The sequence below is a fragment of the Cricetulus griseus genome, chromosome 4, assembly GCF_003668045.3.
Source record: "Cricetulus griseus strain 17A/GY chromosome 4, alternate assembly CriGri-PICRH-1.0, whole genome shotgun sequence".
Classification (NCBI taxonomy): Eukaryota; Metazoa; Chordata; class Mammalia; order Rodentia; family Cricetidae; genus Cricetulus; species Cricetulus griseus.
This window is the reverse complement of record NC_048597.1, coordinates 224,654,174-224,672,608: the sequence shown is the minus strand read 5'-3', so window position 1 is coordinate 224,672,608 and position 18,435 is coordinate 224,654,174. Positions and strand designations below refer to the sequence as shown.

The 18,435-nt window shown below is 42.9% G+C and overlaps 1 pseudogene; it reads left to right on the top strand.

Moving 5' to 3' along the window:
* Positions 1 to 6,371: 6,371 nt before the first annotated feature.
* Positions 6,372 to 13,312, top strand: LOC113835617 (annotated as a pseudogene).
* Positions 13,313 to 18,435: the final 5,123 nt, after the last annotated feature.

Below are 18,435 nucleotides of genomic sequence, written 5' to 3'. Positions count from 1 at the left end.
CTGGGCCACAGTTTGGGAACCAGCAATATATACCATATCAGAGGATTTTAGAAACCTATTTCAATCATGCACTGTCAATAAAAAGCGTGTATTCATCCCTGAATAGAACTATGAAAAACTGTCTGGCAGTTTTGTATGTACCTCTTGGGAATCTGTGCACCCACGTGTAAGGAAGTTGTTTGCCTGGGGTGCTCAAAACCACAGGGTAAACGTGATAGCTCTTCGAGGAGTGTGAGCGGTCCTTGACAATAAACATGTTAACATGCTATTTTTATATGAAAAGAGACACCCAGCTGTTTTATGGAGTTGAATATAAATTCATGTGGATTAGTAAGACAAAGCTTTTGATTTCAAAGAGTCATCTCCCTTATGTAGACTGCTTCAGGCAAGGTTTCTTGTCTCGGGGGCACAGGTTTGCTCTCTTCTGGCAGTAAGCTGATGTAGACAAGGAAAACATATTAAAAAGGTATTGTACATTGATACTAAGCACTTTTCCCAAGATGAGCTTTTCTGTCTCTGGATTCAGACTTAGGTCTCCTTGAACTTAAGTCCGAATTCCTCAAGGTTAGCCTTTGTGACCCAGTCTGTTGACCATTTTCTGAGGATGCAGAGTGGCTCTAGTGTTAGAGATGGCATTTCCATTTAACTCCAGGGCGTCCCAGTAAAAGTCCTCAAAAAGTTTATGTAAGTTAATTAAAGCATTCTTTAGCTTCTTCTTTTTTTGTGTGTTTGGAATCAAAGAATGAGACATCAGCTGGTTTAAGGGCAGGGCAATTACAGACCCTTTAGGGTGTGAGGCCACTATTGTTTTGCCTTTGTTGAACTGTACATTCTCTAACTCTGTATTTATAGATGCAGTCAGGAGACACTACAGAACACCCAGGATTCCCCAGGAGCCCCATTCATTTCTTCCTCTCCCTATTATGTAGTAATGACAATGCACAGGACCAGTTAAGCTGCCTGTGGGCCACTGTCCTGGTTTGTTGTTCTATGGTCACAAGGATCCCAGAATGGAGAGGTGATTGATGAAGCTTCAGGTTTCCTAGACTCCAATATGTCAAAGACTTAACACATTAGGGGCAGGAAGAAACCATTTAAAACAACCACTGGAAATTCTGATGACCATTGTCTATATTACTTGTTGCTTTTTCTATGATACAAGAGAGGGACATGAGGACATTGATTAGTTCCAGTAGAGATGGGAACTGTAGAAATCTGGGCCAAATTTTAATGCAAGTTATTGATGATTGAAAGATCTCTGGGGGCCTGCAGGTTCTATTTCCATCAGGTGGTGCACTATTGTTGAAGCTCTCTGACACTGACTTGGAAGATCTGTTAACAACTCACACATGGGCAATTCTTTTGGTCCTGTTCTTAGAGGTTACTAGGGCCCCTTACCACTCCAAGAGTTGCTTTTTAAAATGAGGACAAGTTGTTTCTTGTGGCAGGTCTGTCCTTGTTAGGACCTCAGGGGTATGCTCTTGTTTTGAGGTTTGAGGGTGACAATACATTGAGGATTATTCAGCATGCCTCTTATATCATGGAATCTGTTGGATTATGTAGTCTAAGTATGGGATGCTCAAACTGAATCTTAGAACTGTTGAATTATCTTCTCTTGCTCTGAGAGCCACTGGTAACTGGCACCTCTCTGAGTCACTGATAAATGGTTCAGATACGCAGAGATGTCCAACCTGTGGCCAGCAGGCAACATTGGCAACAGGGTAGCCATGAGTGTATCTCAATGAAAACAATCAACTTACAAAAATAGGAGACTTTCCTGTGAGACTTAAGTGAATGTTTTTCAAGAGTAAGCTTTGTGACATTGTCATGTCTTGGTATCAAAAAGTTAGACCTAAGTAGAGGGCATATTCCTGTATGGTACATGGTACCTCTAAAGCTCAGCGTCACCATCTCTAGACCTCTCATTTAGAGCTGTGAGATATGAGGCGGTCAACTTATTCCCTGTGAAGGAGGGGATATTCCTATATGCCACACACAGCAGGACATCTCTCCTGCTTTCAGCAATGCTGTGGTCTGTCAGCTAGAGTTGTGGATCTTGGCAGGTCAAGACACCCTGGCTTTGGTTTCCCTCTGGCCTCTGTCTGTTAAGTAACGCTACATTGCTTCTGCTATTGTAGACTCCTATCATCCTTATTGAAGCCATAAATCCCACATCCGTGTCCAAAGCTCCTACTGCTAACTGCATCTTGCAGAGAGTTTTTAAATTGCTGTTGTTCCTCCAGTGGCTTCTGGGGCACCAGCTGGTCTTATCCGCAGGATTATCTTCATGTCTATTTTGAAGTAGAGACTAGTCCATTTGAAATACCAGAAAGATATTAGACTAAATAATTTACAAAACAAAAAAACAGATTTATTTCTTGTGGTTCTAGACCTCAGAAGTTCAAGATCAAGATAAAAGTAGAGGAAGTGTCTGGAGAAAGCTCTGTGCTTTAGAGACTGTACCTCCTGGATATGTATCACAATGGAAGAACAGGCTTCCCAAGGATACTTTACAAGGGTACCAATCTTCTGATAAAAGGCCTTCTCCTCCTCCCCTTTCTCCTCCTCTTTCTCCTCCTCTTTCTTGTTCTCTCCTCCTCTTCTTCCTTCTCCTTCTTCTTTCTTGGGATGAGATTTTATTTTGTTTTTTATTTTAATGTAAGCCAGGATCTTCAAATATGTCCTAGGATAACCTCATATTGACAATCCTCCTGTCTTAGTTTCCAGGCTCATGAACAACAACTCAATGCTTTGTCTCTGCCATGGATTGCAGACATGTGCCACCGTATCTGGCTCAGAGGTTAGGCTTTAAGATCTGAGTTTTGAAGGAGGCACAGACTTCAGTTTGTAGGAGAGTCCCATCGAGTGCTCTGCTCTCCCAATGAAAGCTCCTGTCATCTCTGAAAGCCACTGGGAACATGTTCTGAGACAATCTTTCAAAGTTTGGCACACCATGGCTTCCTTGTGCTCTAACATGAATGGCATCTTGGAAAACCTTCTGCTTTCAGAAATCTAAAACTTCAAAAATGACAAGAAAAGCCCTAAAGACTCGGAATTACCCACAATCCCAAGGGGACACATCTCATATACCTATATCTTTTGTCAATTGAAAATAACCCCAAGGAGAAAAGACCTTAATTCTTTATTCTCGTTCTCTCTTTCCCCCTGTAATTCAGTCTCTCTTCTTGCCCAGACCAATGCTTGTTCAGCTCCCATTTGAGGTATGTGTGTAGAGATGTGATAGCCATCACTGGGGTTGACCAGTTCTCTTATCCTGCTAGGCACTGAACAAATAGAACACTCTAACTACCAAGTGGTTAGGTAAAGATGTTTGCTTGGTTCTGGCCAGTTCCCTGCAGCCAATTAGATACAGGTCATGTGTTATCAAATTTAGACGTGTCTATCTATTGAGGCAGGCATGATGTAAAAAGTACTGGAACTTCTGATTCCAGCTGTCCCTCTAGTGTGTGGGCATTGTTTCACTTGTTCTTATGTGGCATATACTTGCAGACATGAAGAGATAGAACAAGAGCTTTAGGGTTATTTCCTGTGCTTGAAAGGCCTCCTTCAGAGGAGGGTGGAATCTTTGTGGCTCTGTCACTGGCTTCCTAATCCAACAATCATATCTTGAAACACAGTGACACTGGGGATTAGAGTTTTTTTCTTTGAGACAGGGTCTCTTGTAGTTCAGGCTGGCTGAAGGGCTCACTGCTTAGTTGAGGCTGACTTGAAATTCCTGACTCTTCTGACTCTACCTCCTAAATGCTGAGATTATGAGCATGTACCACCATGCCCAGTTTATATAGCTCTAGGAACTAAATCCACAGCTTTATGCATTCCAGGAAATCATCCTGCAAACTGAGCTGCATGCCAAGCCCCATAAACTTCATTTCTTTTGGTTCCATAATTTAGTCCAAAGACTTAGATGCTCTGATTTTGGAAATACTTAAATTGTTATTTAATGTAAAAGTTTGTTTAATAATGAGATTTTCCCAGTGTTTACATTGAACAAGAAACGTCTGGAGCAGATGATTAGAATCTAGAGATACATATTAAATCTTAATTTAAGATGAATGTGAAGTTCAGAGTCATTAAGCATGCTGTCCAGCTTAAGCATTCCAGGGGTTTAATTTGGGGTTCTTCTCACTGCATATGACCTTTCTCAGGGTGATCTGTGTATGAAAAATAACATGAGTCCATACCTTAACAGGCTGGGTCTCTATAAAAGTCCCCTAACAAAACCTGAGTAGCAGGGAGCCTGGAGAGATGCCTTAGTGCTTAAGAGTGTTTTCTGCTCTTGCAGAGGACCCCTGTGCGGTTCCCAGCACCCAATATCTGGCAGCTCACACCCGACCGTAACTCCATTTCCAGGGGATCCAACAACCTCTTGTGGCCACTGTGGATCCTAGATGCACAGGGTGAAAAGAAAACCCACGCAAGAACACACACATGATTTCTTTAAAGAAAATCTTTTAAAAGAAGGTATACAAAAATAAAAATGATAAGAGATGAAGAATTGGGAGCAAGTACAATGTGTGGGCTGAGGTGGTTGTTTCTTGAAAGATCAGTTAGCAACATAGATGTGTTTTTAGACTAGTGACACTGGATGGATGCCATGGTCCCATGATATATCACATAAAATGAGGCATTTAACAACAGAACAGGCCATTAGGAGGCCACTGTTGAGTCATTGCAGTTGGCGTTTCTGTTTTAAGAATGGCCTCAGCCTTGTAGCAGAGAGTGACAGGAATGGCTTGCCCTTCAGGAGATCCTGGCATGGCTTAAGGCTTAGCTATTTTTTAATGCTTTTATGTGGTACCTGAAGGGGAAAACAAGCAGACAGAGAAACAAATACAGTCGGCGTTTCTGTCCCCACCAGTGACAACATCACCGTCTATTATAGCCCTCCAAGAGATCTCTGAAATTGCATTTCTGAAACGGCCATTTATTAAGAGCTTAAGGCTTTTCAGAAAAGCAAACTGGAAAGTCCCTCCGTGCTCCCCACAGGACCCAGGGAAGCTGCATTCTGGTGGCGTGAGCATACTGCCAAAGGCATGAGGATGGGTGGGCTGGTGGGAGAGTGACAGGAGGTCAAGGATGTGATTGGCTGGGTGAATAATGAACTGACAGGCTGGAAGGCAACTTCATTATCCTAGAGCCATGGATCCATCCATCTCTGGGGGCAGAGTACATCCAGAGAAGCATGAGGCTTGCAGCAGGCAAGGGAGCCTTGTGTGGGAGTAAGTAAGTAAGTAGCAGATTGAATTTGATCAAGGCTGAGGCCATTGCTGGCTGGGTGGTTTGAGTTAGTTTGCTTAGCTCCCGGAAGCCTCCGTTTTCCGCTCAGTAAAACAGGGGAAGAGGAAAAAGAATCCCCGGCAGCATGCATGATGAGGCTAGCATGTCCTCTGCCTCTCTGCTTGTTGGGTGCTTTCTTGGTTACTACAGGAGCTCCTTCCTTTCCTGTCAGTCTGCAGCCACTGCAAGGGAGAAAACCGATGTAAGAAAAGTGCTCTGAGTTACTCAAGGATACACAGGGGTAGTAGTACTTTCTTGTCAGGACTGCCAGTCCACAAATAACCATACAGAGACATCTTATTAATTATGAAAGCTTAGCCTTAGCTTAGGCTTTTCTCAACTAGCTCTTATAACTAAATTAACCCAATTATATTAATCTATATTCTGCCACATAACTTTACATTTCTTCCATCCCGAACCTCCTGTTTCCTCCTCCAAGTTTCTGTCTCTGCCCGGAAGTCCTGCCTACTCTCCTGCCTGGATGTTGGTCATTTAGCTCCTTATTAAACCAATCAAAAGGCACCTCAGGTAGAGACACATCTTTACAGTGTAAACAAATATTCTGCAACACACAGGCAAGGTGGAGCCACTTTAATACAAACCCAGTTCTGGTGTGTGTGTGTGTGTGTGTGTGTGTGTGTGTGTGTGTGTGTGTGTGTGTGTGTGTGTGTGTATGTGTATACTCATGAGTGTTGGAGGGGTCATGTAGAGGCAGAGGTCAACATCACATGTCTTCATTGATCATTCTCTACCTTGGTTTTTGAGACACAGTTTCTCACTGAACTTGAGCTTACTTATTCTCCTAAACTGGCTAACCAGCAAGGTCCAGGGATCTTCCTATGCCTTCTTCCCCTGCCTTACAATTTCAAGCATGTGCTACCTCACCTAGATCCATAGTAGGTACTGGGGATCTGAACTCGGGGCCTCATGCTCCCACATCAAGCACTCTACTGACTGAACTATCTCCTTAGACTCCCAGTTTCTTTAGCTGTTAGTGTGTCTTCCTTCTGCTGTGCTGCAGCCTGAAAAACATAAGCTTCATCAGGCCAGGCAGAGACCCCAGCTCTAGAGCAATGTCGAAGTAACGCTCATCCTCTTTCTCAAAACCCCTGACTTCTGACAATATAAAAAGACACACCTTCATATTGTGGTTACTTGAAGAAGCCTAGTATGGGCAGATGGTTTGGGAGAAGATCCTAATTGCTGATGCTTCAGTGTGTAAGGAGGTATATACATTTCCCGTCTTGTTGCTACAGTGCAATACCAGAAAAAGCAACTTGATGAAGTAAGGGTTTATTTGTCCTATGGTTTCAGAGGATGCAATCCATTTATGGCAGGGAAGTCATGACAGCACAAACGTGGAACACCTGGCCACACTATGTCCACAGTCAGGAAGTAGAGAGAACTGAATACCATTGCTCAGCTAGTTTTCTTCTTCTCTATGGCTCCAGAATTCCAGCCCAGGGAATGACTTCCTATGCTTAGGACTTGTCGTCCCATCTCAGTTAATCCAATTTGCTTAATTGCTCACAATTTGGTTAATTGTCTCTTTATCAATTCTAGATCATGTCAAGTTGACAGTCACTGTTAAACAGAAAAGATAAAAAAAACCACAAAAACAAAACAAAAACCCAAAAAAACAAAACAAATCACCAACCTTCAGCCCCAGGCATGCTGAGATGAGTCAGTACCTCACAGGCTTGGAACAGCAGACATCCTATATGGCCATCGTGATGGCCATCTCAATCACTTCATCTAAAGTTGGGTATTCAAAACCATCTTACCCACTATGGTCTTCTTGATTATACCAACTAGATCCAGCCCTTTATGTATGGATCATTTGCTTCTAAACATCAGTGGGCTACAGTGGTACCATAAACCCCACTGAGGGAAAAATGATACTGTTGTGACTCTTGTAATGCCACTTCAGAGGACAGAGGGTGACGGGGCAACACTGGATGGGCAAAGATTTCTAGGCAGGACTGTCCTAGACATTAGCTGTGTTCTTGTTCATCAATAGTTTATTCTTTGGATACTGGGCCCACATTTAAAAAAAAAGATGCAGCCTGCACCAAAGCTAATAGGTAAAGAAGAAAAAACTTCTAAGCCAATAACAGAAGCTGTCCCAGGATAGCATGAAAGAAGATGTTGATTTCAACTTAAAAAGATGAGCTGAAATACCTGTCTGGAAAACAATGAAAGGATTTTAACGGTTCCATTCACTTTCATCTACCTCTGTAAGTGTCTGTACAAATCAGGAACTGTATTCTAGACTGAGGTGAGATAGGGAAAGTCATGGAGGACTTGTGCTTTGGTGTAAACAAGTGAACTGGCATGAAGAAGTTTGTAGCACATCACATCTGGGGAGGGCCATTGCCATAGGTTAGGGGGATGAGTCATGGAACCTTGTGAGGATGGAATTCTTAGTTGGGGTCTATAGTCATTAACTGTGGGGGATTTAAGGAGAAAGTAAAGGGCCTTCAGTGACATTAGTTTATTCACTGAATTGCCCAGGATGGTAAAAGAAGACATGGATGTATGGGAAAACTAAAGAATCCAAACCAAATCTTGCAAAAAGGGTTTGTTCTATTGAGGATGCCTTTGGTGGAACCCTGTGTGATGGGTAGTGTTGTCAGCTTGTCAAAATTCAGAATCACCTGGAGATGGGCATGCCTATGTTGGGCATCTTGATGACCTTCACTGAGGTGGATGGACCATCTTTATTGTGGGCAGGACTATTCTCTGGGAAGAATATCCTGGAGTGTATAAAATAGAGTAGGAAAGGTACCAGCAAGCATTTAACCATGTTTGCTTCTTGTACCAGGTGTAATGTGGCCAGCTCCTTGAAGGTCTTGCCACTCTGACTTGCCTTCCCTTGAGCTTTAACCTGGAGCTGGGAGTTGGAATAGACCCTTTGTCCTTTAAGTCACTTTTGTCAGGGTATTCCATCACAACATCAGAAAAATAAGCAAGATGCCATGGGATGTCATGATACCATCTTGAACCTTCAATACCACTGATACTGAATACCACTGAGGATTGGATAAAATGAAAGTCACATGCTTTCTTGCTAGTCTCACAGCGAGCCTTCAGCAGTCACTAGGGTCAGAACAAGTTCTGTATCCTACTATTATTTTGAAAATTAAGAATTCTGTGGCTATAGGAAGAGAGTCCTGGAAGTGATCAGCAAACAGGGTAGTGTGACAGAGAATGGATGGTCAGATTTTCATTTTTGTTGACTTTCCTGCTCCTTCTGGTAAATGTGTTCTTTGTCCTCCACACTTATGGAGGAGGGGTGTATTCAAAGCTTCCATTACATTCTGCAGCCATTGATCAAGAGACAAAAGCTTGTGCCCAGGTGTCTTTCTACAAAGGGTGTGTGTTCTGCCTTTCTTTCTTCACCTGAGATAAGACAAACAGTTGCATAAGTCCTGGCTCCAAGGATGGCTGTGTACCAGAGAGCTAATAAGTAAGCGGGGCTCCTTTTGTTCTGTTATCTATTTAGGTTGGAATAATTATTTTCCTTCTTTCTCACCAATTCAGTCAACATGCCCCAGCTCGAGGAAATTACATTTGCTCATGGAGGTGTGCAACCAGGCAGAATGCTAAGAGGCCACCATTAGATAGATACTGCACTCACCTGGGGGAAGGGTAGCTCCTAAATTCAGGTGAGTCCTCCACAGATTAAAACAGGGGTCTTCCCAGCAGTGGTGCACTTGCTACCTTAACCTCCAGGCAATATGCTTACTGTTGTGGTAAAAGCTCCTCCTGGCAATGAAGAAACGAATGTAGATTTAGATCATTTCCCTTTATTGATGGGGAATGTACTGTGTATGTTTATCTTATTGATTGTTAAATAAAATACTGTTTGGCCAATGAGACAGCAAGTAGATGGACTAGGATCAAAGAGGATTCTGGGAAATGTAGTAGAGAAGTGCTGATCCAGGCAGGAAGTGACATAGCAAGGAGACTCATATTTAAGCAAAGGAGAAACAGGAAGGGCCCTCTTTTCCCCTCTGCTCCTTCTCCAGCGGCACAATGTGATCCACCAGCAAGGAGGGATGCCAATAAGGCGTCTAATAAGATAAGTCTTATAAAATATATAGATTTATGATAGTTAAGACTGAGCTAACAGATGAGAATCCTAGACATTGGCCAAGCAGCATTGTACCTAATACAAGTTTCTGTGTATTCATTTGGGCCTAACTCAGGTGGGCGGCTGGCGTAAAGCTCACATGTGGCGGTGGGGCTCAGGCAGCTTTTGGCAGAAAGATTTATTGTAACACTTTATTCACAGCAGTAGAGAGAGATGATAGGCTGATTTTTTTTCTGGTCAAAGGAGATAAGGACCTCTCAAGTGTATACCAAGAGTGTCTCAGGGTACAGATAAGTCAGGAGAGTGCTGGCCTCACACGCATGAAGCCCCGGTTTTGCTCTCCAGCACACCTGGTAGTACATGTGATCCCAGCACTCCTGAGGTGAAAGCAGGAAGATCAGAAGTTGAAGGTTATACTCAGTACAAGGCAAGTTCAAGGCCAGCCTGAGATACACAAGATGAAACAAAAGCAAAAACCAATAAAACAAAGTCAACAAAGAGTCTCCTACTTGGAGATGACTTGGCTTGGCTCCTTCTCTGAGCAGGTTCCCTCTGCCTTTCTGAGATGCCTTTTGTTTAGATTCCTGGTCCAGTCTTCACTCTGTCCCAGCATCTAACCCAGATTTTGGTTTACTTGTTAGGGCTGATGGTTAGTAACTTTCCTAAGGGTAAAGGATATTGATTCTCTCTAGAGCAGTGGTTCTCAACTGTCCTAATGCTGAGACCCTTTAATACATTTCCTCATGTTGTGGTGGCCTCAGCCATGAAATCATTCCATTGCTACTTCAGGACTGTAGCTTTGCTGTTGCTATGAATTGTGATGCAAATGTCTGATATGCAGGATATCTGATATGTGACCACTGTGAAAGGGTCATTCAACCCCCAGAGGGATGTGACCCACAGCTTGAGAACCGCTGCTCTGGAGCTACTTAATTCTTACTGCGATGCAGCATTTAGTTACATCAGTGACGAGCAGTTACTTACGTCATTGCTTGAACACTGACTGGATAAAAGATTGGACATAGCTACTCAGTTATGGAATCTTATGAGATCATAATTTACATGCTGTGCAAATCTGCCAGATAGTAAGTTTTGAGTGCTTATATTGAGCCTGGTCGTGTCTTACGGATGGGCGCTAGATCTTGGGATCTAGCTGAGTGCATTTCCAGGAAAAGATGGCAGCTATCAGGATATGGGCCAAGCTCCCAAGTGCATTTTTGGGACTTGGGAGATGGCACAGCATGGAAGAAAGCTTGCTGCACCTGCACAAGGAACTGAATTCAAATGCCCATCTGCAAAGCTAGCATGTGCCCATGCTTAAACCCTCATTGCTGTGGCAGCTGAGACAGAAGGACTGCTGGGGCTTGCTGGCTATTAGCTGCACTCAGAGTCAGTAGAAGACCCTTTCTCAAGAAACTAATGGAAAGAGTGCCAGAGCAGGATGTCTCATGTTTTTCCATGGCTTCCTTGACAGGAATGCAAACTCAGACATATGTGTATACAGCACACATAAATAAATACAGTTAATTTCTTATCTGTGACCGAATCATCTCCAGACCCAAAGATTTCATAGATGTGTGATCAACAAAACTAAGTTTTACAACTTTTATGTTTTCATTTAAAATCATGTCTGGCTAGAAATCAGTGATGATTTGCTTCCCTCAAACTAGTTATCTGTATTTGAAAATTACATATGCTGAGTTATGGATATGGTGGAAGAATAGGTCCTACAAAAAGCTAGAGAATACAGAAGTGGAAACCTCCCAAGTGGAGGGCACAGATGTCAGGGATTTCACAAGTACCACAGAACTGGAGAACAGAGAGGGCGTATTGTGGGTTTGGAAAAGACAATGATTGTCTGTTTGTTTTGTGCAAAGTGAGATGAAGAAGACGAACACAGTGAAGCCGCTTCTTGGCAGGGCATTGGCTAAGAGCATGGAAAAAATTTCTCATGGGATGCTGAAGCAGCACACATGGAGTATTATGATCAGGACATGCCCTGAAACCAAGGAATCAACATAGAAGAAAAGACACTATCCTGGAAGAATTTAAATCGAAGGTCTGGTGAGATGGCTCCAGGACCTGAGCACACAGACCTAAATTTGATCTGAAGGGCCCACATAAAAATCACAGCCTGGCAGTATGTGCTTGTAGTCCCAGGACACAGAAGTGGAGGTGGGCAGATCCCTCATCCTTTTGTGCTGGTGGGCAGAGTTAAAACAATAAGCTCTGGGTGCTAGTAAGAGACCCGGGATCAGAAATCAAGTGGGATGTTCTTAAGACTGGCAACTGAGCATGACCTCGGGCTTCCATAAACATGTGCACACCCCCATACGCATGTATATAGCCCCTTGAGCACACATACATGTGTACATGCACACATTCAGAGAGGATTTTAGGTAATGAAATAGACAGAAACAAGGTCTCATCCCAGAATTCAAAACATTTCTAGTGTCTACCCCTTCTTTTTGGCATAAGGCATAAGTATACATTTCCAAAATGTTCTCCCTTTTAAAATGATAAGTGAAGTTAAAACCTTAAAAGGTGTTACTTGAAAATATAGGTCTTAAAATGGGTATAATTTAGAATCAGAAAAACAATTCATACATGTTGTAGCATTATTTATAGCCATATAAATTTACAAAATTTTAAATATTCTATATCAGGAAAATATCCATATGGTACATGATGCTATTTAAATGATCAAAAATTGTTATTGACATAGGAAAATGTGACATGATGTTAAGTAGAAGAAATGTAGGAATTGCCTGTATTAATGGGCAGGTGTTTGCATGTATACAGACACATGTCAGTTTTGTAAGGGACATACTAGAACATTAAAATGTTAGTTATAATTTGCTATGAGTTGTGGGGGTGATTTTTATTTCTTTTCTATATTATTTTCTTTAGAATTTTTTACAAAGAGGATGTATATAGTTTATATATACACATATACCTATGTGTGTGAAACTGTAAAAATGTGAAAATGCGATTTATAGTTTATGAAGATTTTGGTTACCAGACTAAGACCCTTCCTTTCTTCTGATCCCAAATCAGATTGTAGCTGAAGTTACTTAGGAAGGCCGGAGGGAAACACATGGCATAAGTCAGGTAGAACATGTATTCCCTTTTTGCTGACCTCCTTGTCAACCTGGAAAGCATAGTAAAGGCTAATAAGAATGTGGAGGTGGCCCTTCACATGAAGCAGAGGCATCCACAATGTCACGTGTCAGGTGACCCAAGAGAAGGTTGCGGTAAACCCACGGGAGAACCTGGGCAAGCACCGGCGACTGGGAGGAGAGCATACGGTGCCATTCATCCCGTGGAGTGTCCAACATGGAAAACCATAAAGTGCTATCAAAGAAGATTTAATATTGAGTATCATATCTAGAAAAGTTAAACAACTCTCAGAGTCAGAAAGGAATCTGCTTGAACACGGACCATTGGACTTAATGCTGGTTTCAGTGGCCTAAGAGCAAACAGTCTTTTTTGGCTCATCTTGCAGGTGACGCCAGCTGGACTAGCTTCCAGCTTGCCAATGGCTGTGAGGCCTTGTTTGACAGCAAACCTGACTTATGTCCATTTTGCAAGTTACCCTTTGAGTATAGGTGATCTGAACCATGAGACCTGTGCCATGATCCAAGGAGCACTAGTTGGTTTTTGTCTGGGTGATATACGCTATCCTTTTGGCTATACCTGGGCATGGAGGCCTTGCTGCCAGGTATGAATCAAGCCCTCTGCCACAGAAAGGAAACATCTTAAATTACTGGATTACAGTTTCTAAGCCTGTCTGTAGAAAGATGGCATTTCCCATTCTACTTCAGACTGTTTTCAGTGTGCCTTGGATCTAGGCAATATAAACTCCTCATGAAGGCCCTTCAGTTATCTGAAACTGGCTTGGAAAATTCATTGATTTGAAGCAAATATGTACAACAAAATAAAATGGTGAAAATTTAAAAAAAGAATGTGGAGATGGCCGGGCAAGGAAATGTGACATTAAGAGGGTACTCAGATATGTCAAACGACCTTGAAGGCCCAGCCTGAGTGGAGTTTTGTATGGCCCAAACTTGAAGAAACTCGAGAAAAGGAGAAATGAGGGAATCATGGACTAATTTACAAAAAGAGGAAGGAGAAACTGACATTGCACAGTTGTATACATGTGTTCATCTGACACCAATTTGAGCAGTGAAAGCTGAATGCAGCAGGGTGATGCACAGCTGTAATTCGAGCTCTCATGAGTAGGAGGAGGAGGCTCAATCAAGAGTTCACAGTCACCTTCAGCCTCATAGTGAGTTCAAGGTCAGCCGTGTGTGTGTGTGTGTGTGTGTGTGTGTGTGTGTGTGTGTGTGTGTGTGTGTGTGTGTGTGTGTGTGTGTGTGTGTGTGTGTGTGTGTGGTGGAGGAGACAGCGACAGAAACAGGGACTTGTCAAGCCTGTTGTCATAGGTTTCTTTAGATTCAGTTTTAGACCGTACACTAGATTTCTAGACGAATTAACTGAAAGCAAAGGAAATAAGGTCTTTTTAATTTGAGTGAGGCATTCAGCAGCTTTTGTTGACGGGAAGCTGGCAAGTGGAAAGCTGCTGCCATAACGTGGGTCCTGGCTGCTCAGGGCCTTGGATACAGACTGAAGATGGATGCAAATCCCTGAGCACTGAGGCTCCTGGCTTGTTGATGAGGACGCTTGAGGCTGGCTGGCACAAACAGGCAGAGCTAAAATGGCTGCACTTTGTGTTTGTTTGCATGTGAGGATAGGAGAATCCTATTTGCATAAACAGGAGCAGATTACCATAGGACACCATATGAAGGGAGCCACCTACAAGGGAACAGGATGGTGGAGCTCTTAAGCCCTTGGCATCTTTTGGGGTTGGGTTACTAGTGTTTCATGTCCCGTCTTCAGGACAGAGGCTCCTCTCAGAAATTCCTTCAGTTCACAGCAGACCTAGAGTCTGAGTCAGTATTTCACTGAGACGAGGTGAATGTAATCAGGACATTTACAGCCAACAAACTCCCTCATGGTACTGTGGGTGTCGAGCTCATGGGACAGCCATGTTAGGAACACTTGGACAATCTTTACCATCTGAAATAATTTATACGTAGGAAAAGAATGGGTGGAATTTGTATTGTTTTAGCAGGTGGTAGTAGAGATGTGACAATGTGGGGACATTCAACTTAGCAAAAAATGCAAAAACAAACAACAAACAAAAAAATAAATAACTTTTCTATCTATTCCTACTGGGTAAATGGGAGCAGAAAACTCTGTGGAGGAAAGGATCCCTGCTACTTGTCCTGTGTGATTGAATGTGCTTTGCATATGAATATTTAGTTCACAGTGGGGTGACTTAAAGATGTTTCAGTCTCCTTATGGTTTGCTTGTGTTCACCTTCTAACTACAAAGGCCTGTATTCTTCCCATTTCTACCAGTTGCTTTGCTATTGCTATGATGGAACACCATGACCAGTGAAACTTACAGAAAGAGAAGTTTAGCTGGGTGGTGGTGGCACACACCTTTAATCTCAGTACTCAGGAGGCTGAGGCAGGCAGATCTCTGAGTTTGAGGTCTACAGAGCGAGTTCCAGAACAGCCAGGATTGCACATAGAAATTCTGTCTCAAAAAACAAACACAAAAACCAAACAAAAAGCAAGGGTTGATTTAGATTTAAAGTTCCAGAGAGTTAGAGTCTAGAGTAGAGGCTGCAGGTAGCAGGCCTGGTGTCAGGAGCAGAAGCTGAGGTCTCACATCTTGAACTGCAAGAATGGAGTAGAGAGCACTTCTTACAGCCAGTGCTCGCTGTAATGAGGACATCCATCCATCCATCCATACATCCATCCATCCATCCATCCATCCATCCATCCTCTTACATACCCCTAAGCTTCCCAAACAGTGCCACAAATTGGGGTCCAAGTATCTAAATGTCTGAAACTATGAGGGACATTTGTCCTTCAAACCAACATGCTACTCTTTCTAAAAACATCTGAACATTTCGGGCTGTTGTATAAATTCCCTGTGGATATATTTAGAAATTATACTTGGGAGAATATAAACTATGTCGTATCCTAAATGTCAACCTCCTAGAAGTTGTGAGGTATCTCCATGCCTCACCCAAGACAGTCAGCCCACTGGGGTTCTTATTCACAGCAGGGAGAATCCCACCCAGTTCCTGTGGAAGGGCCAAAGGAAAATGGCTGCCAACCTACTGGAATACGGGATGACCTAAAACAACATGGAGCAGAGGAAGATTAGTCAAGCTCTGAGGATCCAATCGGCTAAGCCTCTGGATTTCTTGGGGATGTTGACTATTGCCAGCTCATTGCATCTATTATAAAAGGCATTCTGCAGCCAGGCCAGAGGCCTTACACACCTTCCCAGACACGCAGGAGGAGTGGTTGATTTGGGTACCAAGGAGCTCCTAAAGTAAGTGTCTACCAGCTGCTGGCTCTCTCTTGTTCACTACCTAGATCATTGGAGGCTGGAAGGTGGCCATGGGATATGTTTATCCATCAGAATACGTCATTGATGCCCTCTGGGGAAAGAGGCAAGAGCCTCTTTTATCTACATCATTAGTTCTTTGTTAGTTTAGGACCCTTAGGGGAGAGTACTTGGGACATCAAAAGCCTTTCCCGGTTTTTCTTTCTTCTCTCTCTTGCCCCCTCTTTCTCCTTTTTCCTCTCTCATCTCTCCTTTTCCCCTTTCCCCTTTCTCTCTCCCCTTTTCCTCTCCTCTTCCTCTCCTGTCCTCCCCCTCTCCTGTTTGTCCCCCTACCCTCTCTGCTTTTTTAAAGTCTATTTTGAGTTCCAGTTAACACAGAGCTCAGTATGAATAAATAGTTCCTAAAATAACATATGAGAGTGGTCCATTGATGCTGTGGTCCTGGGGAACTGTGACTGTGCAAGCGATGCTAGCACAGGAGCACTCTCAGAGTCCATGAGAGAGTCTCCAGCAGAATGCCCCATGCACCTTCAGCCAGGAAGATCTGATGGAACATAAGACTTGGCAGAGGTCAGTTTTCAGCTCCAGCGTGGGATGGCGACAGTGCCTCATTACATTAATTTCATTTACAGCGCAGCCTGGTTTCCTGTGCTGTGAGCCGTGTGCTTTTTCAGCTGCCTAGGCTTTGGTGGATTTGCCCGCATTGCGTGTTTTTGTTTCCGAACTATTTTGGCCCTGGAAGGATGTCTGGCTTCAGTTCACTTTGAAGGCTGGTGAAAGCCACAGGAGTTTCCAGAAAGCCAGAATGGGCGACTTGTGGGGCCCCTTCACTTGACTGTCTGCAAGGCCGCCATGGCTGGTAACCCAGACTTCATTTGCAGAGGCAATGCGTGCTTTTGCTGAATGGCCTCAGTGTATTTTCAGTTGTGCATCTCAAGGCTGGGTCGAATCGATGGCATCCTGCATCTGCTACTTGATTTCCTTCTAGGAAGACGTTGGATCTTAGGACAACCTCTGGGCTTGCTTCAGGATGCTTTGCATTAATTCCTTTCACAAAGGGTGTGGAAAGTGACTCTGCATTTGATATTGAGGCTGGGGCATTTGATCATGTTTGATTAGTTCACAGAGGTCTTAAGACTCTCAGGCAGTAGCAGAGTTTGACCCTCACGTAAGTTAGGGATGAAGGAGCTGGAGACCATGCTCTGCCTGCTTCGGAGGACAGGCTTAGATAACCAGTCTCAAGGGTGCTGCAGGCGGGAGCTAAGCTAGGACCTCACACAAGGAGTCAATGTTTGTATTTTCCCCTGACTTAAGAATAATCATAAAACAATTTAACACAGCAACTTGCTATGATCTTCAGAAATTATCTAGTTCTAATAAATATTGTTTCATATTTGGAGAATAATCATAGGTTTGAGTTTATTCCCACCTCAACAAGGCATTGATTGCTGAGAAATCAAATCATAACTAAATTTAAATGCATGTGTTAGCAATGAAAATTAAATAGTCAAAATGTTTGTGGCACATACAATGAACTTTTACACCGATGTGGCTGTCTTGAATATGTTAACAATGAAATGGTTGAGTTTTCTAATTCACAGGCTAGGGCTATCAAAGGTCTATGGACAGCCCAGTTTCTATCATGCTTGGGTGATCCTGAATGCCAATGGATTTGAACTTGAGTACTGTGATAGTGAACTTGTATGCCATAAAGTGTAAGTAGGAGGGCCCTGAATTAACTTGGCTTAGTGGCTCCTGTTACTTAAATCCAAGCTATGACTGATGCTATATGCTGTGTTTTATATTCCATGTAATTTACTCTCTGGCACTACATCACTGGTTTGATGAAGACAGACAGGGCTAGAGAGAAAAGGGTTGGGTTAGAAATCCACAGAGGTGCTGGGATACAAACCTAACTGTGAAACATACATGTTTATCTCTAAACTTCCTGTGGCCTATGCCTCGAAATTCTAGCAAGATGTCTTGCCCTTAAAAACTGCCTCCATTTGACTTATCACACCTTATTAATTATTAGCCCTTCTGACTGCTACAATTACCAGAGTGTAAATGAGAGCGGTCTCCTACCCTCATCCCCCAGCCACTGAGTGAAGCAAACTTAGAATCTAAAGGAAAATATTTGATAGGTCAGACTCTGAAATTTCTTTCAACAAAAGTTCGATGGAAATAAGAACTTTAAACAATTCTACCTGTGACCTGCAAAAAGAAAAGAAAAAGAAGCAGACATTTGCTTGAGTGGGTAGACGTTTAAAGGCTAAGACGGTTCTCTTACCTTGCAGGACCTAGATAATTGCTTCCATTTTCCTCTTCTCTTTTCATGAGCGGACGTGGCCTCGTTTCTGAGAGCTTTTCCTACCAACATGGCTCCAATGTATTTGAAGTTTTCAATTGTCTCAAGTAGAATGTAATAAAATCTTTTTCTTAGGGGCCTCTTGTAAATGTATTTCAAAAGAATCATTAAAATATGCACACTTGACTTGACAGTGTTAGCAAATACCCGTATCCCTTCTTTGTGAGGTGACAGGAATTGAACAGTGAGTTAGGATTAAATAAAACATTAGCATTAAAGCCAAGGGGAAATGCCATTCTTTGGC